Source organism: Erithacus rubecula (genome assembly GCF_903797595.1).
Source record: "Erithacus rubecula genome assembly, chromosome: 6".
NCBI lineage: Eukaryota > Metazoa > Chordata > Aves > Passeriformes > Muscicapidae > Erithacus > Erithacus rubecula.
In genome coordinates this window covers 20138939-20165239 of record NC_136688.1, presented here as the reverse complement: position 1 = coordinate 20165239, position 26301 = coordinate 20138939, and the positions used below count along the sequence as shown (strand labels likewise).

The window sequence follows — 26301 nt, the reverse complement described above, 5'->3', positions numbered from 1 at the left end:
TGTTTGCTGTTACTTTATGATGGGAAAAATGTATTTTAGTTGAAATTAATCTTTGGAGGGTGAAACTACCTAAGGCAGTATTTGCAAGTGCCTTGATATAGCATTCTGAACTGCATATAATGAAATAAATCAAATTATACTGAACATAAACAGAATGTCATGGCAAATCTCTGTATAATGCTGCCTGTGAAAGCATCTTAGAAAAGATAAGATATATTGGTTCTATCCAGTTAGAAACCTTTGTTTGGATCAACGGTTTTTGACAAAATGAAGGTTTAGATGTTTGTTTTATTTATGCTATTTCTAGTATATACAGATCAATTTTACCAGAAAATATCAATAACTAAATCTGTAAACCTGCAAAGGACAATAAGAAACGTGCATTTCTGTAAAAGTTTAGGTTCTAGGTTTTCAGGTGTTTTTCTATTTGCTTGCTTGCTTGTTTCATTTTTAATTTCAATTGTATTTAAGTAATAATGATAGAATGGTTCCTTTTGACTTTCTCAGGGATAAGAACCTCTTACATTCATAAATTGCAGTATGTATCAGCTTGGTACTTGTAAGTATCACCTTGCCTTTAATTCTGAGCACAGTTAGGAAGAGATAATAAGATACTTTTTCCAAAAGTATGGGGCTCAAATTCTGTTTTCAAGGTATTTGTAACATATAATGCCAATTTCATAAACTCATGCTAATCTCTTTGTAAGATGTTGCTTATTTATATAATAATTAACAATATCCATGTATTTATGAGAATAAGATAATCCTTTTTTTGCCTTAATTAGGTATGGACTAAAGTTTTTAGATGTCTATGAATTCTAGGTGTATACAAAAAAATTCTGTGATTGCTGATGAATAAACATGAAACTATTTTTTTTTAAGCAACATAAATATAATTTTTCTTGTTTTATAACCTTTATTTTTCTGATTAAAGCTAAATACTGTCCTGTCTTGATGAATTAAATCATGGAAGTTTGCCAATCATGATGTGGAAAATACTGACACTATCTGCATACATAAATACTAATTATGATATGGTTATTCCCTGTGTCAATAAGTTGTTTTTCCTATTTGTGGTAAGGAAATTCTATATTGACTTTCCTAACTGAATAGCATCTTTCTCACAGTATATGAAGATGACTTAAGTCCAGATATAATTTATGCTGAAACCCTGTAATGACTCCTAGCTTCAGTTCTTTCAGTGTAAGCCCCAGTGGGGACATTAATGTTCCAGAATGTGTCATATCTTGATTTAGTTTAAGGTAGCTAAGAATTACTTAAATCAATATAATGCAGTGTTAAAGTTGGGAATGATTACACAGAGGCTTAAAATTTTTGTAGTATTTACACTGAAATTTCATGCAAACTGTGTACATAAGACATCATTTAAAAGCTTTACAACCAGTAAAAACTTCCACCGCACTGTCCCATTTCCCAGTATGTCTCAAACCTGTCGCACCTCAAGCTGTTTCTGTTCCATTTAGGTGTTGAAGGGACACATTTGAACACGATTTGAGAAGACTTCCCTCTCAGGAAACCTTCTGCGCCTGGGAGAGGGCACTCTGAGTCAGCTGGTGGTGCTCCTTCATGTTTTTTCTTTTAAAACTGTGCAGCTTCCTTTGCAAGGATGAGGGGGAGGCTCTCCTCCTGTTGTCTTTTGGACACAAATGCATCCTGGGGCTGTGGTTGAATCCCCCCATAATTAAGTATAGCTATTTTCACTCTGTTTTGAAGCATATGTAATGTTCCATACCTGCATGAGATGGGTATAAAACTTTTCTATTCTGATTTTCTTGCCATGTGCTTGTGTAGTATTAATTCAGCACAGGTGACTGTGCTGACTCTGTTCAAAGCCAGACATTAGGGAATGGATTGAAAAAGGTAGTTCATGGCAGTGAAAGTTTTCTGTTGTGTTGTTCACACATTTTATTTTGTTGGGAAAGGAGAAATAGATAAGTTTTTATAGAGGAGGGAATTTAAATTATCATTGGGAATGGAAAATACGCCATCAAAAGAAATCTGGTAGTTTAAAGCAATGACAGAATAAGAAAATATCTTTCTAAAAAGTGCCTAAAGTGTGGTTTATTCCCTATGCAGTGGTAAAGAAATGGTTTATCAAACTGTCTTTAATTAATCCATTTTACATGGCTGGAAACTGTATCTCCAAAAGCAGTATGGTGGTTCATGCATGCAAGGAATTAATCTGTGTGGTATATGAATGTTGTTCAAGAAAGAAAATAGTAATCCTTTTTTATGACATTATAGTTGAGTTCTGAGTCAATTTAATTCACTGAGTGTCCCAGAAGTCTCTTTCAGAATCAAAGTATCAAAACCATTTTAATTTATTTTTCCCTAGATGATAAGTAAGAGAAATAGATGAGCACATTTTATGCCATATTCAGATTATGACAACAAATTGTATGATTTATTGTCTTAGTAGGAACAACTGAGTCACTTCCATAAAATCTCAAGTATAAATCCAACCAAAAATTCAACAAGGTGGTATGTTGACTTAATCTATTTGGGAGTCAGATTCTTTTCAGCATAGAACCATCATGAAACAAGATAATAGCCCTGAATGAGAAACTGAAAGTTTGCATTCTTTAGGAAATTCTGGATAACTATATGAACTACAGAACACTTAATTTTTTCATAGCATTATGCAATGGAAAAGAGAATCCAAATAATTCAGTCTTAGTCATCACTCATCAGAGAACAGTAGTACTGTGGATTTTTCTAATTTCCACATTTGTAATGTGAAATAATTTGCTCTTGCGATTTCTGTGAGGGACGAGAAGGACTACAAAAGAAGGTTTTATTTAAATACAATATGATGAGAGATGAGAGAATTTGTCCTTTCATAACCATGTAATCTTTGCTGTGGATAGAGAGAAATCACATCAGACTGTGTTTTCAAAAGAGAAAATGGAAAGGAGTGATACTTACACTGACAAACTGTCAGAAAATAAAACCCAAACAGAATTTGAAATTAAAGGGTCAAAAATAATTTAAAGTTTTTAGGCACTGGCAGGTGCTATAATATATATATAATATTGCTGAAATGTAATAGAATGTTTTAACAACAGAATACTGTGCTACTAGTAGATGAAAGATCAGTCTTTTCTTCAGTGGCCATTGTATAGTAGGAACATGATCAGGAAATAAGATTCTGTGATGTTAGAGGCAGGATGAGAAAAAGATACATCAATGCTTAGTTTAGCACATCCTCAAAACATTACACACCTTTTAAACCTTGGATTAGATGGTCTTCATAGATCCCTTCCTACCTCAAAGATTCTCAGTGATTCCCAAACACAGAATGAAAATTGTTCAGTAATTAATCATAACATGTAATTGTATTTATACTTCAGGCAGTTCCTCTGTGGCAATAATAATATCATACTTGTTTAACAATAGAAGGATTATCGATTAGTGCTGTAATTACTTTTATTATGAAGACATCTTTATAAGATTGTTTTCATTGTTATATGCATTTTATAAATAGTTCTCTCTATTGTTTACACATACAATATAAAGTATATGATCACAGAATCATAGAATAACTAGGTTAGAAGAGACTTCAAAGATCATCAAGTCCAACCCATGCCCTAACACCTCAACTAGACCATGGCACCAAGTGCCACATCCAGTCTTTTTAAACACATCCAGGGATGGTGACTCTACCACCTCCCCACATAAATCATTCCAATACTTTATTATTCTTTCAGTGAAAAACTTATTCCTAGTATCCAGCCTATATCTCCCTTGGCACATCTTGAGACTCTGTCCTCTGATTCTGTTGGTTGCTCCCTGGTGAAAGAAAACAGCCCACCTGACTACAGCCACCTTTCAGGGAACTGTAGAGAGTTATAAGGTCACTTCTGAGTCTCCTTTTCTCCAGGTTGAACAACCCCAGCTCCTTCAGCCCTTCCTCACAGGGTTTGTGTTCCAGGTCCCTCATCAGCCTTGTTTGCCTCCTCTGGATGTGCTCAAGCATCTCAACATCCTTCCTAAACTGAGGGGACAGAACTGGACACAGCACTGAAGGTGTGGCCTCACCAGTGCTGGGTACAGGGGAAGAATGGTCTCCCTGCTCCTGCTGGCCACACTATTCCTGATCCAGGCCAGGATGCCTCTGGCCTTCTTGGCCACATGGGCACACTGCTGGCTCATGTTCAGTCGCTGTTTGCCAGCACCCCCAGGTCCATTTCTGCCTGGACACTGTCCTGCCACTGTCCCCAGCCTGTAACGTTGCAGGGGGTTATTGTGGCCAAAATGCAGGACAATGAATTACATTGCCATTTTAGAGATGGAAAACATTGGCCAAAAGATAAAATCCTTATGATCAGTGCTTTTCTAAGCATTAGGTCCATTTCTGCCCTTGGTGATCCATTTTAAATTTACCGGTGAATTAGAAACAGAATCTCTGCAGTCAGTCCCTCTGTCACCAGTATCTGTTCCAACATCCATTTCCCTGAATTGTGTTTGAAAGCAAAAGAGGAATTGACTGATGGTAGTTAGCACATATCCAGGGCTCATGTGAGTGTGAACTCTGTGGTTGTTGAAATACCTCAGCTAACTACTAGTAAAGTTGAATTAAGATTAAGGGCTAATTGATTGATATATTAAAAAACACAAATCAGATTAAGAAAAGTTTTTATTGAAGAATTACCTTAATAATTTATTATGAGGTGGTTGTTACATCTGTAATTATAGAATAATTTTCACTGTCTCTATACAAAGGAGAAAAGTGATCTAGTTTGCAGACTGGAATGTCAACTGATCCCTTTATCTACTACTGGCAAAGGTAGTTTGTGTCATCCTTGGGAAGGATAAACTACTGATGGCAGGCAATATATTTGAGGCTGATTTAAAATCTAGTAATTTGTAAGATTATATGGACCTTCTGTTTTTTGACAGAGTGGTTCTCACAGTTTTATTGGTACAATAAGGCAAATTTCTGATCTTCATGCAGCACAGGAGAAAAACCACTTTCTGCAATGAACTTTTCAAATGATCCAGTGATTAAGTTTCAGAACAGCTGTGATTTTTTTAGTTTTCCCTTATATAATAGTAAATTAAGCTGTGGTATAATCTGTGACTGTGAATGTGTCTGATGGGTTTTTCTCTCTTGTGTCTATTTTTGTCCCCTGATTATTCTCATTTATTATGGAAGATGAATAATATATCAGTGGTGTAGGTGTATGTATAAAGCATTTTTTTTCCTGCTTTAAAGAACAACACTTTTTAACTTTTATATTCTATTTCCTATATATTGTGTTATTATAATTTTTGTATAAGGTTCAGTATGTTTCCATTTCTATTTTTATATTTCATAAATATGAAAAAGAATATATTTTTAACATCTGTGCCCAAATAGAAATTCTTTCTTATCATAAGAAACTATTAGAACCCTTTAGTTAAGTTTTAAATAATGATTTTGCTTTTTTAGGTGCTAAAGCTAATCTTTCTTATAGAAAACAGTCAGCAGAGACCATTTGCAGTTAATTAATAAATCCACTGGATCACTGGATAAATCACTGGATAGTTGAGTTAATAAAGGCAATTGATAATGTATCTTTGGGGTAGAAAGTCACTCTTAGGAGAAAGCAAGACAGAAATGTTCAAAACATTCCTTTCATTTTCACACTGCCTATTTTCTGCATACATCCATTTTAGTAATTCAGAAGTATTTTATGTGTATAGCTTGTATGATGCATAGGAGAAACTGCAAATATTATCATACCTCAAATTAAAGAATGTTACTGTATTTTTGTCCCTGAGTTTTCCTTCATACTTTGCCTCTGAACACAGAAGAAATGATTCCTCTGGTATTTAAGTGTTTTCATATTTTCTGTGGAAGTATTTGATGTTTGACATGAATTTGTCAGATATGTCTGTGATCTGCTGATTAATTAGAGGTCTCCCTATTTACTATCAGATTTTTTTTTACTTCAAAGGAGAAATTATATTTCCAGGTATTTGAATAACTACATTGTGCAAATTTGATGTAGTACACACCTTAGAAATTTTATTTTCCTTGGCAGAGTGACTGCTACTATAAAGTCACTATGGCTACTATAAAGTAGCTCCAGAATTATAAAATATATAAGCAACCATTAATGACTGTCACACATGGAATCAGAATGATGAAAACTTGTCCTAGGAGCTAAAAAAAAAATGCTGTTCAGAGCTCAGGTCTGCAGTTAGTAGGGAAGATATATGTATGTCATGGTGGTGGTATCTGCATATAATTCCTGTCAGGAAGTAGCTCCAGTGTCAGAGACTGTCTCTGCACAAAGAATTCCCAAGTTCCTAGGTGATTCCTAGCATTGGACATTTGGCCTGGAATGTACTGCTCCTGCCAAGTGCTATAAAATGCCATAAGAATTGGCAAAACCCAACCCACAATAAAACAACTAGCTTCATTTCAATGTATGCAGTTCAGAAAAGGATAATGATTTTTCTTTGTCATTGAGTGCTGGTGTGCATTGGCAAATATTTATCTGGTGAATAGGGTAATGACTGTAACCTAAACTACCCACTTTGTGATGTCTCATGAATAGGTTCCACAATATTATTAAAATTATTGTTGATTAAGAGACTCAAAACAAAATATAACTCCTAGTTAAAACGAGATTAATTCTCTATCATTTTCTTTGTTTATAGATTGTATGTTTTAGGTGGTCTGCCATAGAAATTTCAACTGCCTCCACTTGAGGAGTTTCTGCTTCATAATTATTCACAAGATTTTATGTTCATTCTAAAGCACATGATATCATGCTCTGTCAGTATGAGACACACCACACCATGAAATGTTTGGGTTTTTCTTTTCCCCTTCTCAACATGCACAGGTTGCCAGAAAACAAAGGAATGTGCAATGGAGATTAATATGGACATATCCTAAGAGACAGCGTATCTTTTGAGAAGATAGATACATAACACTTTGACATGAAGGACAAATAACTGTGCCATGAATTACTAAGGACAGGTAAACTGATAATAACTTTCCTTCCATTCTTTTATTCATTGATATTGTGTGTCTGTTAAGTCCTGCTATTACCTTCTATCAAACTTTGTTCTTGCCTGTTAATTTATAACTTTTCCTATATTCACACAGGGTTTTATTAAAAAAAAAAAAGTTTATAAATGGATAATTGGTGATCAATGTTTATGACAGATCTCAAAATGGCTTTTAAGTTTGCAACTATAGGCTCTCCACTGATAGCAGCACAAATTATAGGGAATGAATTTATTGCAACTCATCTATGTCAGTCTTGTAGTTGAATGTTTGTGCTTAATGTGTAAAGTAAAGCTAAGCATTAATCATTAACAGTCAGAGAGATCTGTGTGCAGTCCAAGGGGTTTGGGGTGCAATAAGCATGGATCTTTTTATTAGAACATTAGAACAGTGTGTGTTGACAGGAGCACAGTCCTGTATTTTGTATTTTTATAGAGAAATACCAAATCATGAGAGAAATTTAAGGTACAGAACATTTTTTCAATCTGATTTTTCACTTTCTTGCCTTTTTTGTGCAATCATGATTGTGAAAAGGGAATTCTGATGGCTAACAGCACTGGAAAGGGAATTTTACATTTTCATTTTTTCATGTAGCTAGATAGATTTTGAAACTTTTTGGAGGTCAAGAATTAGTTTTGATTTTTCATTTTTCCTTGTATTAGCATTTTTTGAGACTTTATCCTACACACTAGTATGTTATCAGTGAGAATTATTTTGTGTTTTGAGTTCCATAACCATCCAGATCTTAAAAAAAAAACTTTCAAGATAAAAAAAGATTCAAATTCTAACAAAATTAGAAATTATGATAGTATAATACCAGGATTTTTAAAATTATCTCCTTTCCCCCCAAAGAAAGACAATATGTATAAATCAAAGAAAAAAATGTTTTCTTCTAAAGAATGATAAAGCATAATTTGTTTTCTTTTTAGTATTTTCAAACATACAAAATCATTTTTCTGAAGTGCAATTTTTAGTATACCTTATAGTAGAATGTTACCATCTTTTCTAATAATGCTAATAGAAATTAATGGACAGTGATGACTGTCATGTTTTGAAGACTGCTGAGAGGTGTTTTGAGAAAGTTTTTGGTGTGTTGATGCAATGCAATTGGAGAACTTATGGTGATGAACTAAATTAGAATTCATTTTCATTAGTTGATATTAATTTAAATGCAAATTAAAGATAGAAACTAAATTTTCAGAATAAATGTGACAGAGTCATGGATGTAGACCTGTCTGAGGTGTTATTAAGTCCTTTGTGTTTTCTTCTCTGTAGGAAAAAAAGAGCTAAAACTAACATAGCACTATAGGCATTTCTTCTGTTCCTGCCACTTGTCTCTGAGAATTCCTATCTCCAATCTGTTCACCACCTGCAGGGTGGAATTCTGCTCATGCATTTTATATGTCTTAGAGTTTCAGGTTTTTGTTATTGGATGGGTATTTCTGGTTGGTCAGTTTTGATTTTTCTGTTTTGGTGGTGCTTTTCTGTGTGTTTTGTTTGTTTTTGTTTTGTTCTTTTAATAATATTTGCTGAGTGATTCTACCAGGAACCTTTTAGGCTATAATAAAAAATTACTCAAATCATATGTCTGGGTACAGGTAGTATCATTGTTAGTCTTATATTTACTGAAATATTTTTAAAAATACATTCTGGGATTACTTTTTTGCACTGCAGAAGAGAACTGTTGTGTGTGGATTAAAATTAACATTCCATAAACCTCTGCTTGAAATGCACAAGTTTTTATAATGCCCGATGAAGCACAAATGGCTTAGATGGTGTTCATATTATCTAATTATCCATACTGTTATCTTCTGAACAAACTTAGAAATTCCCAGGCTTGTGTATTGGGTTTGCACAGTGAGTTGTGGTAGCTGGAGGGCTCCAGGGGTGTTTTCTGTGGGAAGCTGCCAGGGACTCCCTCTGTGTCTGATGGAGCCAATGCAGTTGGGGTCCAGGATGGACCCGCCACTGACCCATCAGTGGGAGTGCCTCTGAGATTGCATTTTTAAGAAAGGGATACAAAAAAACCCACCTGCACAACAGGCAGCAGCAGTGACAAGAGAAAATACATGAAGGAAAGAGCTCAGCAGACACCAAGGTCAGTGAAGAATGAGAGGGAGCAGGTGTTCTGGGCAGCAGAGCAGAGATTTCCCTGCAGCCTGTGATGGAGCAGATCCACCTGTCCAGCTGAGGAGGGGAGGGATAGAAAGGCTTCAGGGACAGCTGGTATCCAGCCAGGGTCAGCCCACCACAGCTTGCCATGATAATGAAAGGATGTATTACAGCAGTAATCTTTTTTTCTCTTTTTTTTTTTTTTTTTTTTCCCTCCCTCCCCTCTCCACCTCAAATGGTAGGTTTGCACATCCTTCAGGAGCAACAAAACTTATTTTCTAATATTGGACATAAATTGCACAAGCCTATAGCATTTAAAATACTGTACTCTAAATACACTTGTTTTGATATTGCCATTTTTTTTCATGGGCAGATTAGGTTTAAATAATGTCTGTGTTTAAACATATTTTATTTTGATGGACACAAAAATTGGAATTTATGTCAGATTTTAATGCAAAACAATTCAGATACATCATATGTACTTTAGCAAAAATTCCTTTATTAAAGTCTTTACAGCAATAAGTAACTTTACCTTCTTCAGCTCATGTGACTTGAGGAATTGCAAGGTATTAAATCTGAATTTTTTTTTTAATATAATCTATCTTTTGAATATCTATCTTTTGAACAGCAATGGGCTTATGTAAAACTAATCTCCTTTCTGAAAGACTCGACCCATCTATAATTTATTTACAATGGAGCAAATATTTTCAAATATGTCTCAGAAGGCCCTTAGGCTGAGCTATACCTTCCATCACTTAGGAGATAAAGAGAGGTGCCTTAGTAATTGTGTTATTATGGGTCAAATTCCAGTATGCATCTCAAAGTCTAGATAACTAACCTTTTTTGAAGGAGCAGAAGGCAAATATTCCAAATAATGGCTGCTTTAATCCATCAACATGTGACATATCAACAGCATTTAAAAAAAAAAAAATTATGCTCACATAAGGTAATGAATTGGACCTGCTGAAACTTTGTCCTTTCACAGTTTGTCATCTGCATCAGCAAAATATTCTTGGTACTTTTCCCCAGGAAAAGTATGAGAAGAAATGCACTGTCAGAAAAGCAGATATAATGCTTGAAGTTCTGCAGGCTTTGTGTATTGAACATCAATTGAAAATAATGGCTCAATACTTTGCATCTTTATGATTTTGTAATCCAGATTGTATAGTCCTCAAAATCCTCTGCTATAAAGTATGAAAAATATTGTCAATATTTAGGCTTTAATGTGTTCCAAAGGATCTGATTGGCTATGAATGTGCCATGCTTAAAGGCTGATGCTTGAAAAATCTGTGAAATGGTAGCCTCAGATCCATAAATTCATAAATCCTCAACTTCTTGGAAAATAATCTGTCCTGCATAGGGTTTTCTAACTGGCTAAATTTCAAGCAGCAGCTATTTTAGTAACAGCTTCTATTCTTAGGTGAGAAATGTTAAAAATTTCACTACTAGTGGTTACTGGTACTCTTTAGCTTCTCATACTTTGAAGCAGGAAGAAACTAATTACTGTGTGACCAAAGCAGGAGGTCAAAAATAGCAAAAGTATAGAAGTCCAAATGTCAAAATAAAAAAGCTAAAGCAAATATATTTAAAATATTTGGAACACTTTTTTGTCACCTTATGTGACATTCAAGAGGAATGCTATTCCAGTTATTGCAGAACGTGAAGAACTGGCTGAAAGTTCTCAGTCCTCAAAGAACTGACCTGTCATCAGCAAGTGAAGGTATTTTTGGAAGATAATATAAATTCTTGCAGCCAGTAGCTGATGACACCTGCTTCTTACTGTTCATCTGCAGAAAGGTGAATCTACTTTCTGCTTGGAGTCTGGCTCACTGTTTCTGCTGGCACTTTACACTGATGTAATCGTGGGATTATGTTCTCTTGAACTGTCTTAGTAACCTTGGAGAACAGTAAAACTTTATCTTGGTCCATAAAACATCATATATTTATGGTTAAATCTTTTCCCATGGGCTTTCTTTCTTTTTAGAGATATCATTTACTGCTGAATCAATGTCTCTCATTGTGGTTTTAAAATCTTTAGAAAGCTTGCACTGTATTTGAATTACAATGAAATGTGAAAGCAGAGGAATTCTGAAATATTCCAGAGTGTTTCAGTTTTTCACTTCATATCATTTTAAATTAAATATTGGGCTATAATAGTTGAACTTAAAAGACAACACAAATGCCTGTCAATATGTAAAAGTATGTTGAATTAGAGGATATCTTGTAAATACTGAAATTAATTATCTTGGAAGAAAAGAATTAGAGGGAAATATTATAAGCATCAGTATTTTTCATCTATCTTATTTTCTTCATACTATATTTTAATGAAATCAAAGAGGACATTTTCACAAGTGAAAATCTGAGCACAATTCCAGCTGAAAGACACAACAATCATGTTTCTCATTTCCTTCAGTGCCTGAAATATTCAGTGTAAGTCTGTGGGTATTGTGTGTTTCCTAAGGCATATGAAGTTTGTGGACAGCTCTGCTTCTGATTCAAAGTGTGGACTGTATTGCCTGGACCACACTGTGCACTACATCGCCTGTGTTGTGACAGTAACTTTGGGACCCAAGTGACCCTTCCTCTCCACTCTTCCTGTTGCCAGCCCAGGTAGTTTTCACGTGAAGCTGCGTCATTATGTTGCTGATCAAACATTGCACTTAGAATCTCCTACAACCTAAATTCCCTGAGGAAGGACATGACACTGTGGTTATGGAAGACTCCTCTCAAGTTTCCATTTGCCAGGAATCAAATAACATTGCTTAGAAAAATGATAAGTACTGCTAAAGCCACTGAATGCACTGATATTAGTTTAGAACTTTTGCAGTTCTTAATAATACCCCATTTATTTAATTCACAGCTCCCTCACCACAGTTAAAAAAAAAAACAAACCAAAAAAACAAAAACACAAGCAAAACCAATAAAAAGATAGCCATATGATCCAACCTAGATATGATTAGAGACACCATCTTGGAATGTAATATAATTAAGTAGTCAAAATAATCTTATGATTTTTGTTTTTCTTATTGGTCTGCATATAGATATTTTACAATTTGAGATCCAAACCATTTGAATGGATAACACCTTTCTCCTTCATATATGCATCTCTTTTATTTCTTCCCTTTTTTTACCCACAACCCTTTGTATTTCCAATGCTGCAAAATTTTGTGATACCAAAACTTAAAAGCTGAGGAGTGAAAATTTTCCACATCATGGAAGTGAAGATTGCTGAAATAAATATAAAACATATGAGTTTCTGTCATGGCTTATGAGACAGTATTATAGACTGTGAAGGTGAATTAATGAGCAAAGTGGTGGGTATGAGGGAAGATCAAAGCTTCATGGTTAAGTGCATTATCATAGGAACATCACACAAAATGGTATATGATCAAATGATTAATTGCAAGACTAGAAAGGTCTTTGAAAATATTATCTTCTGCTGTCTTGATTCACATAACTGACTTCATGTGTGCAATTTAATGAAAATTAAGTTCTTAAATTACTGATACCAGAAGGTCTCTGTATTTTATATAAGTTATTGTGTTTAACTGCATGTTAGAAGCTCACAATTCAATTAAAACAATAGAAATTAATACAGAAAGAAATGGTCGTAATTTTCAGTGAACACTAGAAATAGGTGTAAAAATTGTTTGAGTTGTATATGAGAACCCCCTGAGCAAGGCTGACATATGGCTGGTGATATCCTGTAGGGAACTGTAGAATGCAAGGCAGTAATAATAATCCTTCTTAGAAAATAAAGGTCACAAGTGATAGCAAGTGCCAAGAAAGCATCAGGGATTTTTTTTAGAGCCTACTGGGTCAGTAAAACCTCAATAAGCTCATGTATTACTTTAACTGTAAAAAAAAAAGATTCAATTTGGATTAGGGAATATAAGGGCTTGTGAGTGAAATAGAGAAAAAACTTCCTACCCTGAGCAAATGCCTGAATCTTCTAGGAGGATGTATTAGTTTTAGGAGGTTATGCATTGGAGCCATTGACTTGATTTCCAGCTGTGTTGACTTCTTGAAAATCCAAAGTTGGTGGAAGCTAAGGCAGTAAGCATTTCAGGGAGTCAGTTCCTATATTTTTATATATGGATACTGTTATGGATAAATAAAACATGTTTCTGTATATTTCATATACTATATAAAAGCATATTTCAAATTAGCATATGTTTAAGGAAGTTCTGTATTAAAGAGTGATTGATTGAAGTAGCCAGAAGCTCACTTTTTCCTTCTAGATTTTTCAGTTCTTGTCACATATAGAATTATGAAAAATATTGATCATTAATTTTTTTTAATGGTAGTGGCGATCACACCAGCTTCTGAATGATGGATATTCATATGTCAAAAGTTATTTTTGCCAACAAGTTAGCTCTAAGTGCAGCTGGAATGTACTTGACTTTTAGGATCAGAAAGAGGAAATAAAAGTTGAGTCCTGTTATTGATGCAACTGCATAGCTGTTAAAGCATGTAAGCAGAAGAAAGTATAGCAGGAGTTAGGGTGACTATTAACTATTTTGCACACAGAGAAATACAGATTTCCAACTATGTCTTTGCCATCTAACTCTAATTGACCTGCTCATTTCTCTGTTGTAATTAACTTCAGAAATATATATTAACGTGTAGCCGATTAACTGCATAAAGAAATATGAAAATATTTGTGATATGCAGAGATTTATGGAAGAAAATAGTTTGAAGACTGCATGTGATAATAATGCTGGCAAATTATTTGATTAGCCATACTAACCTTTATTTGGAATTCAGGTACTGTATTGTGTCTCTCTATCAAACAACTGCTTGTTTGTGCCTGGAAAAAAAATTGCCCCTACTTTACCAAATATACTAGCCTGCATTTGAAAATGCAGCATGTTTTTGTTAGCATGAAGTTATCTCCTGGGGGTATTTTTTGTCCCTTACAGGTTTTCCTCGCAGACCAACTTTTATGTTTTCGATGAATTTGTCACAAATATCTTTATAGCTGACTTCTTCAAAAGGTCTCTTTACAACTTTTCTTTTCATGGTACATGGAATGGATTCCTTTGATGTGCAAACTGGTGGTGTACAGAGATCCATTGTTCTCTAGAGTGGTAGCTTCCTGTACTTTGACTACTGTGTTGCTGTGTTCTTGTTGCTCAGCATTTACTGTCCAGCTCATCTGTATTTATAAAAAGTTACCATGATGCAGCTCTTATCTGCACCTGTGCTACAGGAACAACTTCTTACCATGGCTGTCATCAGAATTAGTACCACTGTTCATTGTTCACTGCTGATAGAGATTTTTTTGTTTCTAATTTTTACATAAGCTGCATTGATTTGGGAAATTTGGTGACTGCTAATAGATAAGCTTGTGAATACCTTCATTTCAGAAGTCAGTCTTTCTATATGGTTTAAATTATTTTAACTATCTTGAATTCACTGACCTACAGTTTAATTATCTAGTATAATTCACCTATCCATCAGGCTTTATGATGAATTTTTCTGCTATGGAACTCATATATGAAAGTTACAGGGTTTGTTTTTTTTTTTTTTAGGAATATGGATAACAGCAACAAATTGAATTTAAAAATAACAAATTACTGATTTGAATTTTGTGAAATTTATATGCCTGAAAGAATACTGAACTCTTTCTTTATAGAAATATTTTAGTGTCTACTAATCTACTTGTCTTGTTTCCAGATGTAAGGTTTCAATCCACAACACTTTTTATGTCTAAATCATCTGTACCATATTACTTGAGAAATCCTCATAATACAGTCTTGTATTTCATGTTAATATCAAAATTCAGTGCTCCATTATATTTTAGTATTCTTTTTTTAGTTATTAATTTGGCTCCTCCTATTTCTTACCAAATGAGAGCTTGCTCAGTATGGTTAGGGTTCTTAGAAATAGTTGATGGCATTAGATACGTCTGTGCTTCTTTAGCAATTAATTGCATTGATAGAAAATTCTCAAATTCCTACAGCCTTACAGATCTGGGCCATAAGAATTTTGGTTTTTTAAAAACCTTTGTAAAAATAAATAAGGAACTTAAACCTTAATATTTGCTGTAGTGATTTTTCTAGATTACTGCCAGTATGACTGAGAAAATCACTCATGAGATTATTTCAGCAATAGAATAGAACAGAGCTATAGATCTAGCAAAATGCATGCCTTATATAATAAAACAATTAAAAAAATCAAAAAGCAGAGAGAGAAGAGTGAAGGAAAGTAATTTCACTGTGGTTCTGTGAAATTCAGCACTGTATTCACTCACTTTTGGACTTATGGCATCCAGCTCCTCACTCTCTGTCATCTGTCCTTCACAACAAATGTATGAGGTATTCTGTGTATGGACCTAGTTCAAGCCAGTATTCTTTAATTATTGTCTTTCTAGTGCTCTGAGGAATTGCCCTCTCATTGAATTAGGCTACATTCAATCCTTTAGCCTCCGGTGGTACAAGGAAATAAAGACTGACTGTGAAGCTGAGTCTAATTACTGAGAAGCTGTGTGCAGCTTTTTAACATTAGCACTCCTTTCAGAGTAACAAGCAGGTGGGATCATGGGGATGAAATGAACGCGTTTGTTCAGCTTTTGCATTTGCATGCTCAGTTTTGTTAGATATGTAAAAATTTAATAGATGTAGATTAAGGATTGGCTTTATGGAACTTTAGCTTAGTAAACAACCTGTGCTTCCTAAATGATTTTACAAAGCAAAATTTAGGTTCATTACACTTACTTCTCTAAAACTGCAGGCTTTGCCTTTTTATTTTTATTTTTATTTTTATTTTTATTATTTTTATTTCTATTTCCCCCCACCCCCTTTACAATCACAGATGCAGGTTAGATCTCAGTTTGATCCAGTGTTGCTTGATTTTTATGCAATTCATTGCAATTGAAAGGTTCCTATATTTAGAATAATAGGGAATCAGAGTGTTCCAAAGGAAAAGAAGAAGCATGAGAGGAAAATAACAAAACTGCAAGTTTTGTCATGGTGTGGATTGTGGCAATGGCTTTTAGCTGTCATGCTATCAAAGTGGATCCAAATGTGAGGAAGAGGGAGACAAGGCTAGTTGCGTCTCATCTGGGGCTGATCAGTGTGTCTGCTTCATTTGCCCAAGGTGTCTTCAGTTCTATTCCCACTCCTGTCACTCCTGAGAGAGCTTAGAAGGTTTCTTCCTCCTAGCTTCTCACTGAAGATGTTAAGTATTTTAGACTCATTGTTACTGGGTACAGATAAAGAAAAATGAATCATGATTTTAAAAACCCCTAGATTCCGCACACAAGAAAACAAACATCTCCCCTCTCTCCAGTGCTGTTAGTTAGAAAGATGGAAGGGTGACAAGCTCAAGAATGAAATAATGTATTAATATTGATTAATTATTTTTTATTAATTGATGAAATGTTTGCATCACATTAAAATTTTCATGTCATTATTGGAATTTTTGAAGAGTATGGAGAGTAAAACTGGAACGCTTTTTTTTTTCTACCTTTAGTCTCCTTTTCATTAAGATATGAAAACGAGTTTTCATGCCACCATGATGCTCACTCATTTTGTGGTGGATGATAGTGGTTACATAAAATGTGTGCTTTTATTTTATTCTATAAAAAAAGATCACAAAATCTCTGATCCTTGTACCACTAGTACTTCCTAGTGGGGGCTGCAAGATATATACTGTGTACCTCAGGAAACTGGCATTAGCAGAGTAGTTCATGGGTGAAGGACCATAATAGCTTCTTAGGGGTTTTCCTCAGAGTGAAAAACACCATTGAATTAGCATAAGCATGCAAGAAGAAATAAAATGTTTAAGTGGTAGGTAACTGCTTATATTTTTGAAAACTTTCTGGAAAATAACACAGCTTCCCTGAAGTCAGTAGAGCAGGGCAGATTCAAGCCATCTGAAAATTTATTACTTATATTTTAGAAACTATAATTATTTCTCATTAAAACTTGACCATGGTTTCATTTTACAGCTAGGACTGATATCAAATTTTCAGAGACACTTTCCCTTCAGCAAATGCATGGCAAGTGTGTTTTGATCTAACTGTGCCCATTTAATCATTATTTTTTGCTGCTGTTGCTAAGAATGGTGCCCATTTTAGTTTGACTGGTGATTTTTCTGAACATCAGTCTGCTATGCACTATGCTGAGATCCACCAAACTTATTTCAAATTACAAGTGAGAACATCCCACCCTTTACTCCTCCACACACTGCTCTTAATATAGGGATTGTATTCACATCAAAGCTGTCAGAATGTTTCTGTGATCTCATTAGCTATACTTATTTCTACCTACAGAATAAATGAATCATCAACTGAAACAGCACTAAAGACCAACTGCTAAAACTCACATGGCTATAAGTATATCCATGCTGAGAAGAGATATCTTCTCAAGTCTGGGGGTTCAAGTTGTTAGAATTGCTAGCTCTGCAGACCTAAAAAGGGGTTAAGTAATTTTTTGAGTTGAATTTGGGTCCAAAGTCTTTAGCATGGAAATAAATTTTTTAAATCCATTAACAAGTAGTTTTATAATTTCACAGAGTCTATAAATAAAAACCATGTCTGTTTATATAACATTGAAGGAATTGAACCAAAATTATATTTTAATGTTTGTTGATTTTTTTGCTCTGTTTTTATTTACATAGTTGAAATACAGAGTTGTTTCATTTTACAACTGTGTGAGGTAAATTAAATAGGTGGTACCAAACAGAAATTAGCTCAGTTAATTCAGCCAATTTAAATCCTTATGTATATAAACATTCACTGTAGGGGAGTGAAATCCTGTTAAATGAGAAAATGAAGTGAAATTGGACATAAAAGCTAGATGTTACAGAAATGAGGTAGATACATTGGTGGTGGATGATAACAGGTATAAGATCTGCATAGTGAAAAATTAATATTCAGCTGCTGGCTACCAATAGTGTTTGAAGATCATTTTGGCAACTCAAGTGGGAAGTGTGGTGACTCAAAATTAAAATTTCTAACAACCAGCAGCCATTTCTAGAGGGGTTGGGCAAGTGTGTCAGCAAGTTGAGGCAGATTCCTTTCTGAAATTTGAGGACTCTCCCTCTTCATGGATGAGAGAGATGAGTCTAAGAGAAAAAAAAATAGAGAATTCAGACTTGGTTTGCTGGTCATGGAATTCTTCTAATTCTGTATCTTCTTTCTTTACTGTTGAGGGGGAAAGAATTTACAGACTTGACAAAGGGAGATTTTTTTTCTTTTGACAAGTAATGATAAGTAGGGGAAAACAGAAAACATTGCATCTTCTCTTTCTCCTTCATTGAAACAGAGGTATGCAGTGGAAAAGCATTCTTTTTACAGAGGAACTCCATGTGTCACTGGCACACAAAACTCCTCTGCACCCCTGCAGAACTAATTTAGTGGAATAAGTGCATATCTGACCAAACAAAAATCTCACTCCAGTGCACTAGCACACTCATATTCTGAATTGAGGGAGAAACAGCTTTTCCTGGCATAGCTTTTCAGGAGTTTGTGTCTGAATCTGTCTCACTTTAATATAATACATTAGAACTAGACTTAAGAATTCCTATTTACTCAACTGACATTTCTTCTTTCCAGAATCAAATACCTTTTTTTTTTCTTTTTTTAGTTGTAAAGTTCATGCAAATAGAGAAATGAATTTTGCAAGAAGTCATATGTACAGCAGTGTCCCTTGTTATCACATTACTGCTAGGAATTTCCCAAACTCTCAGTCTGAGATCCCAGTACCACGCATCAAAATTCTCTGTCCTTAACAGTCTCTTGCAATCATTCAGTCATGTCAGTTCACTATCAGATGCTGGAAAACCTCTGGTAGATATAGAGTGGACAATCTTAATTGTTTCCACATCATGCTACATTGTTCTGAGGCAAATTTCCTTAGACCAGAGGTAAATCTACTAAGTACCAATTGGGTGTGTAACTCCAAAAGGAAAAATTGCTGTGTATATGCAGACCGTGTGAGACAGGGAAACATTCTTCTCACATAAATTGGCTGAATATTAGGAAGATCTACATGAACAGTGACCTTTGAAAATCTGGTATTTCAGTATCATGAACTGAAGTAATAAATTTTGTGATACAGTATAGCTGATTTGGCTGATTTTGTTTACTGCCAGCTTGCATATGTGTGTCAAGATCAAGGAACTGAGAATTTCAGTGCAAAGGCTTTGAATGTCCTGCAGTCAGCTTGTGTCCAGTCAGGCTGACTGCATTTGGAAACCAGGGAGTAAGAAGGAGTTGGCAGTGGCAGCTTGCCAAAGGCAAATGAAGAAGGCAGCAGCATGAGCTTCAGGAGAGGATGGAGAGGAGTCTGTGGGAGGGAGCAGTGCTGTGATAGTCTAATATGTCTATTTTAATCTATTGCTTAATTTATCTAATTTATCTATCTTATATCTGTATTTTTTATTTATTTTTATTCTGTTTTACTGTAAGCAGAGAGGCTGCAGTATCCAGAAACACAGCATGAGAAACAGCCTCAGCCAATATAAATCAATGTACTTTATTTGAAGGCAGAGGATCTGGCCATTAATATCATGTAAAGTTACTGGATTTTGATTTCCAGGAGAGTTGACTGAGCACACACATCTCAGGGTAAAGTAAATGGAAGAGACAGGCTCAGTATCTCTGAAAATCAGGCCCGTGATTTCTAATAGGTCATAGACATTTATAAAAGAAGGATTAAATTCTGCTATGTTTTAAAGCCTGTGAGCCCACCACCTTAGCCTTAGTTACAGAGGTGTATTTGGTAAACAGATGTAATTCAGTTTATGGAGAATTCTGGTTTTGTTTTTTGCACTGGTTTTGGTTTTGTATGGTTTTTTTGGTTTGGTTGGTTTTTTGTTTTGTTTGTTTTTTGGGGGTTTTTTTGTCTTTTGGTTTTTGTTTATTTTTTTTTTTTAAATATTTCTCATTCTAGTTTAATTATGAAAACATGTTTGCTTCCAGATGTATTTTCCGTGTTATGGTTGACCATATTGTTTACAGATTCCAGTATTTTAATTAAAGCATTTAATAAATAAATAGTGCATTAGGGTAGATGAGACAGGCTGGGTAGTACCTATGAAATGTTTGGGGAAACTGAGTACAATCTTTGCTGTGGGAATCTGCTGAAGCTTTAAATGCAAATTCTTTTCCAGCAGGGAGTAGGCAAAGGCTAGAAAGCTACTTTGGAATTTACTCCCTTTCTAGGTCAGGCAAGTAACATTAACAATATAAGGTTCAATTGCATTTTGCCTGTGCTATGATCTGTCCATCCTTGAGGCACATAGTGCCCATGAAGGTGAGAGAATAAGAGATACTTTCTCCAAGGAATTTTCATACACACTGGCAGTCCTGTTTATTCACTCTACAGATAATGATTAAAAACAAAGTCCTATGCTAAACCAGATTTTAAGTTGTGCTACTGCATATGTTTGTATGGGTAGGAAAAAAGGAAGCATGGGCCATAAGTCAAAAACCTGAAGTAATGCAAACTTCTGTTACACTTGACATTTGAGCTTTTCCAGTGAGTTCTTTGTGTAAAAGTCCATTCTTGGGCATTACTGTCACTTCTGCTTTCTCCATGGAACATTAACTCTGTTTTCATTGCTCACATCTAGCAATGATCAGATGAAGCGTGGCATATCCAAGCTGATAACCTATGATTTGCTTTCTTTATGTACAGACATATACAAATATTTCAATACTGGATTCTTTTGTTAAAATGCTGGTTGTTCCCTGTTGAAGGAAAAAAAAAACAACAACAAAACAACAGCCCAAACAACAAAAATCTTTCAATTTTAATTTTATTTTTCTTTCTTTTGTTGATGAAATATTTAAAGATGTGCTTATTAAATGATACAACTGACCCACCAGGCTTGATGTTAACAGGTCATAAGGTAGCTCAAGCATTATACCCACCAGCTTCTATGCAAGGTTGGTCATCTCTCAGGATTGAATTTTGTTAGTATGAAAAGAGTTACAGGAGTAATGTACCTCTGCTGTGTATGTAGTTCTCTTTTGGAGAGTTGCTAGAGAAGGCCTTGCTTTGGGAACTAAGACTGCTAAGTTACTCCTCTGATCTTCCATTTCTGGAGATATGACTGCAGTCTGAGATATCCACTGAGCCACCAGCCAAGAGAGAGGGTTCCTAAGTGCTGCAGTCCACTTCAAACTGTGGAGATGAACTGTTTTACAAAATTGGTCATGAGGCAGCTTGAGAGGAATGTGGGGTGGGCAGAGGGGCATTGGTGATGGGGCAGCTGGAGACTGAAATAACAGTGAAATTGTTGGTCTGGGGTGAAGTGAAACCATTTATTTACAAAAGATCTAGTTTTATGTGGTTTTCTATTTATTTACTTACCTGTTAATAACTCTTTAACTTTAGGATGATGTGAGCTAGGGTGCTAGGATAGAACATTTGGTCCTCTATGCATTTTAAGTGTTATCTAAAATATTATGAAATGTTTTCTATTGATAGGCTATCATGTATCTTGTAACATAGATGATAACCTAAATATGATACACAGGAGTGAGACAGTCTGGCAGAGGATATAAGAAAGAATGTGATGGGGTCAGAGGGATGGAAAGAAAATGCTGGAGATTGTAAAATGGAAGTGATTACAACCAAATAATTGTATTACAACTTTTGAAATGCTAATTTTCCCTTACCCTCACAGCTGTTCTCGTCTCCATAAAAAGAGAGGGTAAAGCTGAAACAGGTCTTACAGAGGAAAGTGAGAGTTAAGCCAATGGCCTCAAGACTTAAGGTTCTGTTGGTGATTTTGATGAAAAACTGTAGATTAAATAAGGAAAGGTGGAATAATCTTGTATTTGTAGCTATTCTGTGTTTGTTCTCTTGAGCATTGGGTGTTAGGTAACTTTGAAAAGAACTGTAGGTTTGCTGCAGACTTAAATATCTCCTATAGCTGAAGTCACTAACCTGAAGTCACTAACTCACTAGGAATATCTTATGGCCATATGTGGCAGTCATTAATTTTCAGAATTGCTCAACTCTTCGTGCAGATCTGTGACATTTTCAGATTTAGAGGCAGCCAAGTGTGTGAACTTCACTAATTTCCATATAGTGTGTGGAAAATTATCCAGAATGTTTTACATTAAAATTCAGGGTTCATACAGCACACCTTCCGTATAGCACTGCTGCAGATTAAATTCACTTATACATTAGGAAAGGTGCCAATGCAATCATAATAGAAGGCTGAAGTGCTGAAATGATGAAGTAGTTCTTTTGCTGCCTTCCTTGGCACATGTTCAGCACCCCACTTTGATTCAAACATCATACCCTATTTGGTTGGACTCTCGAGAGTAATAATAAATTATCTATTATGAACCTGATTTGTTAGGAGAGGATGTGAAGCACACAGGAAATCTGGTACAAAATAACCATAGGTTTTTCAGATTATGCATATAAAAGCTCTGGAAATTTAGTTTTTCATGCCTGTGTACTTCTGAATAAAGAACTTCCAGTGGCTCTTCAGTAAATGTCATAGGAATATAGTCCTGCTTTGGACATGTGCCACAGATAGAAAAGCAACCAGTTCCCCAATCTCATTGGCTGGACTAAGCCCATTGAATGTTTTTGCTCACAAAGTGATGTCATCTGTGTCAAAATCATGTAGCATGTCATTTTTCTGTGCACTCAGACTGATTGATTAGTTCCCAGTCATTCTAAATGTATTTCTGTTAAACAGTCTGTAGAGCTGATTGCTTTTGAAAGGATTTTTTTCATAGAAAAAAAGGTCATTAATCCCAGTAGCACTTTAGAGAGGACCTGCTGCTTTTGGTGTTTTATTTTTGTTTCAGCATTTTCTGTAGATATATTGTTTGCATTTAATTTCTATTGGAAATGTTATGAAAATGTTTATTGAATTTTCTAGCTTGAGGCTGATCTAATATTTAGTGAGTGATACAGAACATTTTGATGACTTCCTAATAATTCCCCAGATACTTAAATGAACAAAGAAGACGTTGATTACAAACAGAGAAAGGTGAAAATAATATTTTATACTGTTTAAAAATAATTTATGCATTTTTTCATTGTTTAAATTAAATGCTAGTAAGCATTCTTTCCTCTCCAGTAATTTCAATTTCAAAACAACATTCGGAGACACTTTTAAAAAGTTTTATAGGAAGGTGTTAAACAAATACTGTGTTCCACCTTCAAATTGCAAGGTCTGTATGTGTTAATGTGCTGGGCATCTCAAAATATATATAAGTAAGTATGAGCAAATACATATATATATATGGATATGAAAGTAGCTCTAGTAAGCAGGTTTACTGATTTGTTAGTAAAGGGCAGATAAATAATGGCAAAAACATGAAACTTGTACCTTTTTTTTTCTTATTCCAAAGTAGACCTAAAAAAATATGTCTGCATATCTTTTTAACATGATAAGTTATTTCTTAGACAAGGCTTCACTCAAAAGTGTGAGAGCTATAATTAGGCATAGATTGATGGTATCATTCAACAGGGAAAAGCAGGGAAAGATCTTGTTCTGAATAATTGCTCTAGATTGAAATCCAATAATAAAGTCTGCCATGAGGACACCTCTAAAAGGAATTTAGGTATAATCTGGGGATTTACCAGCTGGAGGTAGTGGGAGAAGAAGGGAATCTGAACATATTGGTCAGAGAATGACTATCTGCTAACACTATTAAGTAGCAGGGAAAATGACAAAACAGACTCTAGAAGCATTCATGGGAATTATTAGCAGCCATAGAGGAATACTAGTGTCATTTTTAATAGGCAATATGTAGTGTTACATATCAGGTACTTATATTAAGAAGAAATATTGTGATTTTGATTATGTTCAGAGTAGGCAGAGCAATATGGCAGCTTAGAGAACCTGAGACAACATGGTCTGTGTAGTGTAGTGCAGCTGAAGCTGAGAGAAGATGGTTTTCTATAAACATATCAGAGAGGGAGAATAACTGTGCTGAAAGACAATATTAAATATAAAAAAATACTTTAAAAATTATAATTTATGTTAACCAGTTATTAACTGAGGAATAACTGCAATAACTCATGAAGTGATGTTCTAAAAAGATTTCTAAGTAGAGTCAGAGAAATTAAATGGTTTTAAGGGGAGGTTTGAAGAAAAGGTTATGTAAATACATCAAAAAATTCCTGCTCTAAGTAGGAACATATTGATATCTGATGTTGCATTTTATGTAAAGGATGTTGAAAGTAGAGGCTTGGCAGCCTCTAATTTGCACTTTTATTTGTGTTAAACTTCAAAGCTTCCTGGTCATTTATTGAGGTCTTTTTTTCCCTCCTTTCTCTTCTGCAGTTGCAGAATTCAGTTTTTAAATGACTAGAACTAAAACTCAAGGGAAGGTAATATGGTAGCAAGTTACACTGGAGTTAAATTCTCCTGTTTTGTTGGTGTATCCTGAAGTTTCGTTGGTGTACATTTAAGTTATTCTCCATATTTAGAATCAGAATGGAACTTAATCTCATCCTTTCAGGTTAATACAGCTATCAGGTTAGTATAGCTGTCTTTTTTTGTTCTGTTCTTTTTAAAAATCGTGATGGTATTTTGAGGATTTCTTTTTTTTCCTCCTCATTCCTGGGGATGTATAGTTCCATTTTCTAGGATGATCTGGAAGCTGTATGAAAGGAATTCCTTGCTATCATTCATCATAGGATATGATATTACAATTGTCTTTGATGTCTTCTGTTCTTTTTCTGTGGCTCATTATAGTTGTGGAATTCAATCACTTGCTGTGTTACACATGGATGGCCAAACAACCTTAGCAAAGAATTACAGAAATCACTGAGAAATCATTCTGACAAAAATGCCTCTTTTTTTACCAGTGTAGAATTGATATTTTAGTATATGTGAAGTATACGTGGACTTACAAGCTGCTGGTGGAATTTTCTACAGTATTAATTCTTCATTGGGGAAAAAGTAATTGGATGAAGACAAAATAGGTTCTCTCCCTTTGTCTGTACAAAGTTAAATGTCAGTTGCATGGGCCCATGTAAAGGGCCAGCTTGAAAGGAAAAACTCTGATATGTGAGAAATTTTCTTTCAAAAACCACAGAAAAAGATGAGAAACTGTAAAGCTCAGAGAAGCTATTTCAATTTCAGAACATCTGTGGCTCTTCATGGGTGTTCTCAGGACCACATCATTCCAGTAGACAAAGCATATAACAATTGTGCTTGGAATCATAGAATAAATAATATCCTGAGTTGGAAGGGACCTACAAGGATCATCAAATCCAACTCCTGGCCCTACACAGGACAACACCAAGAGCTGCATCATGTACCTGAGTATGTTGCCCAAATCTTTCTTAAATTCTGATGGATTTGATGCTGACGTGACTAACCTGGGGAGCCTGTTCCAGTGTCCAACCACCCTCTGGGTGAAAAACCTTTTCTAGTATCCAACTTAAACCTCCTGTGACTCAGCTTCATGCTGTTCCCTTGGTTCCTATCCAGTCCTAACCAGTCACCAGATAGAGATGAGTGCCTCCCTCCTTTTCCTCTCACAGAGAAGTTGTAGTCTGTGATGAGCTCTTCTGTCAGTCTCCTCCAGGCTGAGCAGACTGAGTGACCTCAGCTGTTCCTCATATTACTTCCCTTGCAGGCCCTCACCATCTAAATGAGCCTCTTTTGGACACTACACTTTGTGGAGCCCTTATTTATAATTTACATATACAAAGAGTGACAACTGTTGTATGTGCAAAGACTTGTGCTTTGATAATTGTATACTCTAGAGATATTATTGGTCTTCAATATTATTTGTGAATCAGAACTGAATTTCCCTTCTTCCCTGAGAATTCTTCCTGCTTGAAAAGCATGTGAGCACTTAGGGTAATCTTGTAGGCAGACTTTATTTTGACTTAGAAACATCTCCAAGCTCTCATGTAGAGTGAGAATGGTCTGAAGTAAAAGCTGTATATGAGATCCTTGCACTGTACCACGACTGGACGATGTGCTGGAGTTTTGATAGAGTTGCTCTAACCTGAAGGGATCATGAACCTGACATTTAAGTAGCATGCTCACACAAATGAGTAGTCTTGAAACTAAAAATGGTTATCTTGTAATCAGGAGGGGCTGTGGAGATGAATAAAGCACTTGAATGTTAACTGAATGTTCCAACCTAAATTAAATCTTTGGGTTACTTAGGCAGAGAAAGCAATTTGTCAACTGTGTAGATGTAGTGAGAGTGGGAGGCT

The 26301-nt window shown here is 35.1% G+C and overlaps 1 protein-coding gene across 8 annotated transcripts in view; it reads left to right on the top strand.

Annotated features, from left to right (window-relative positions):
* The window catches only part of LRRC4C (leucine rich repeat containing 4C), a 490319-nt gene that overhangs the window by 278005 nt on the left and 186013 nt on the right, over positions 1–26301 (top strand). For all 8 annotated transcript variants that reach the window (XM_079308653.1, XM_079308664.1, XM_079308656.1 and 5 more), the window contains one exon: positions 6855–6991. The gene's annotated coding sequence lies outside the window, so the exon portion shown is untranslated. The remainder of the gene's footprint in view (positions 1–6854; positions 6992–26301) is intronic.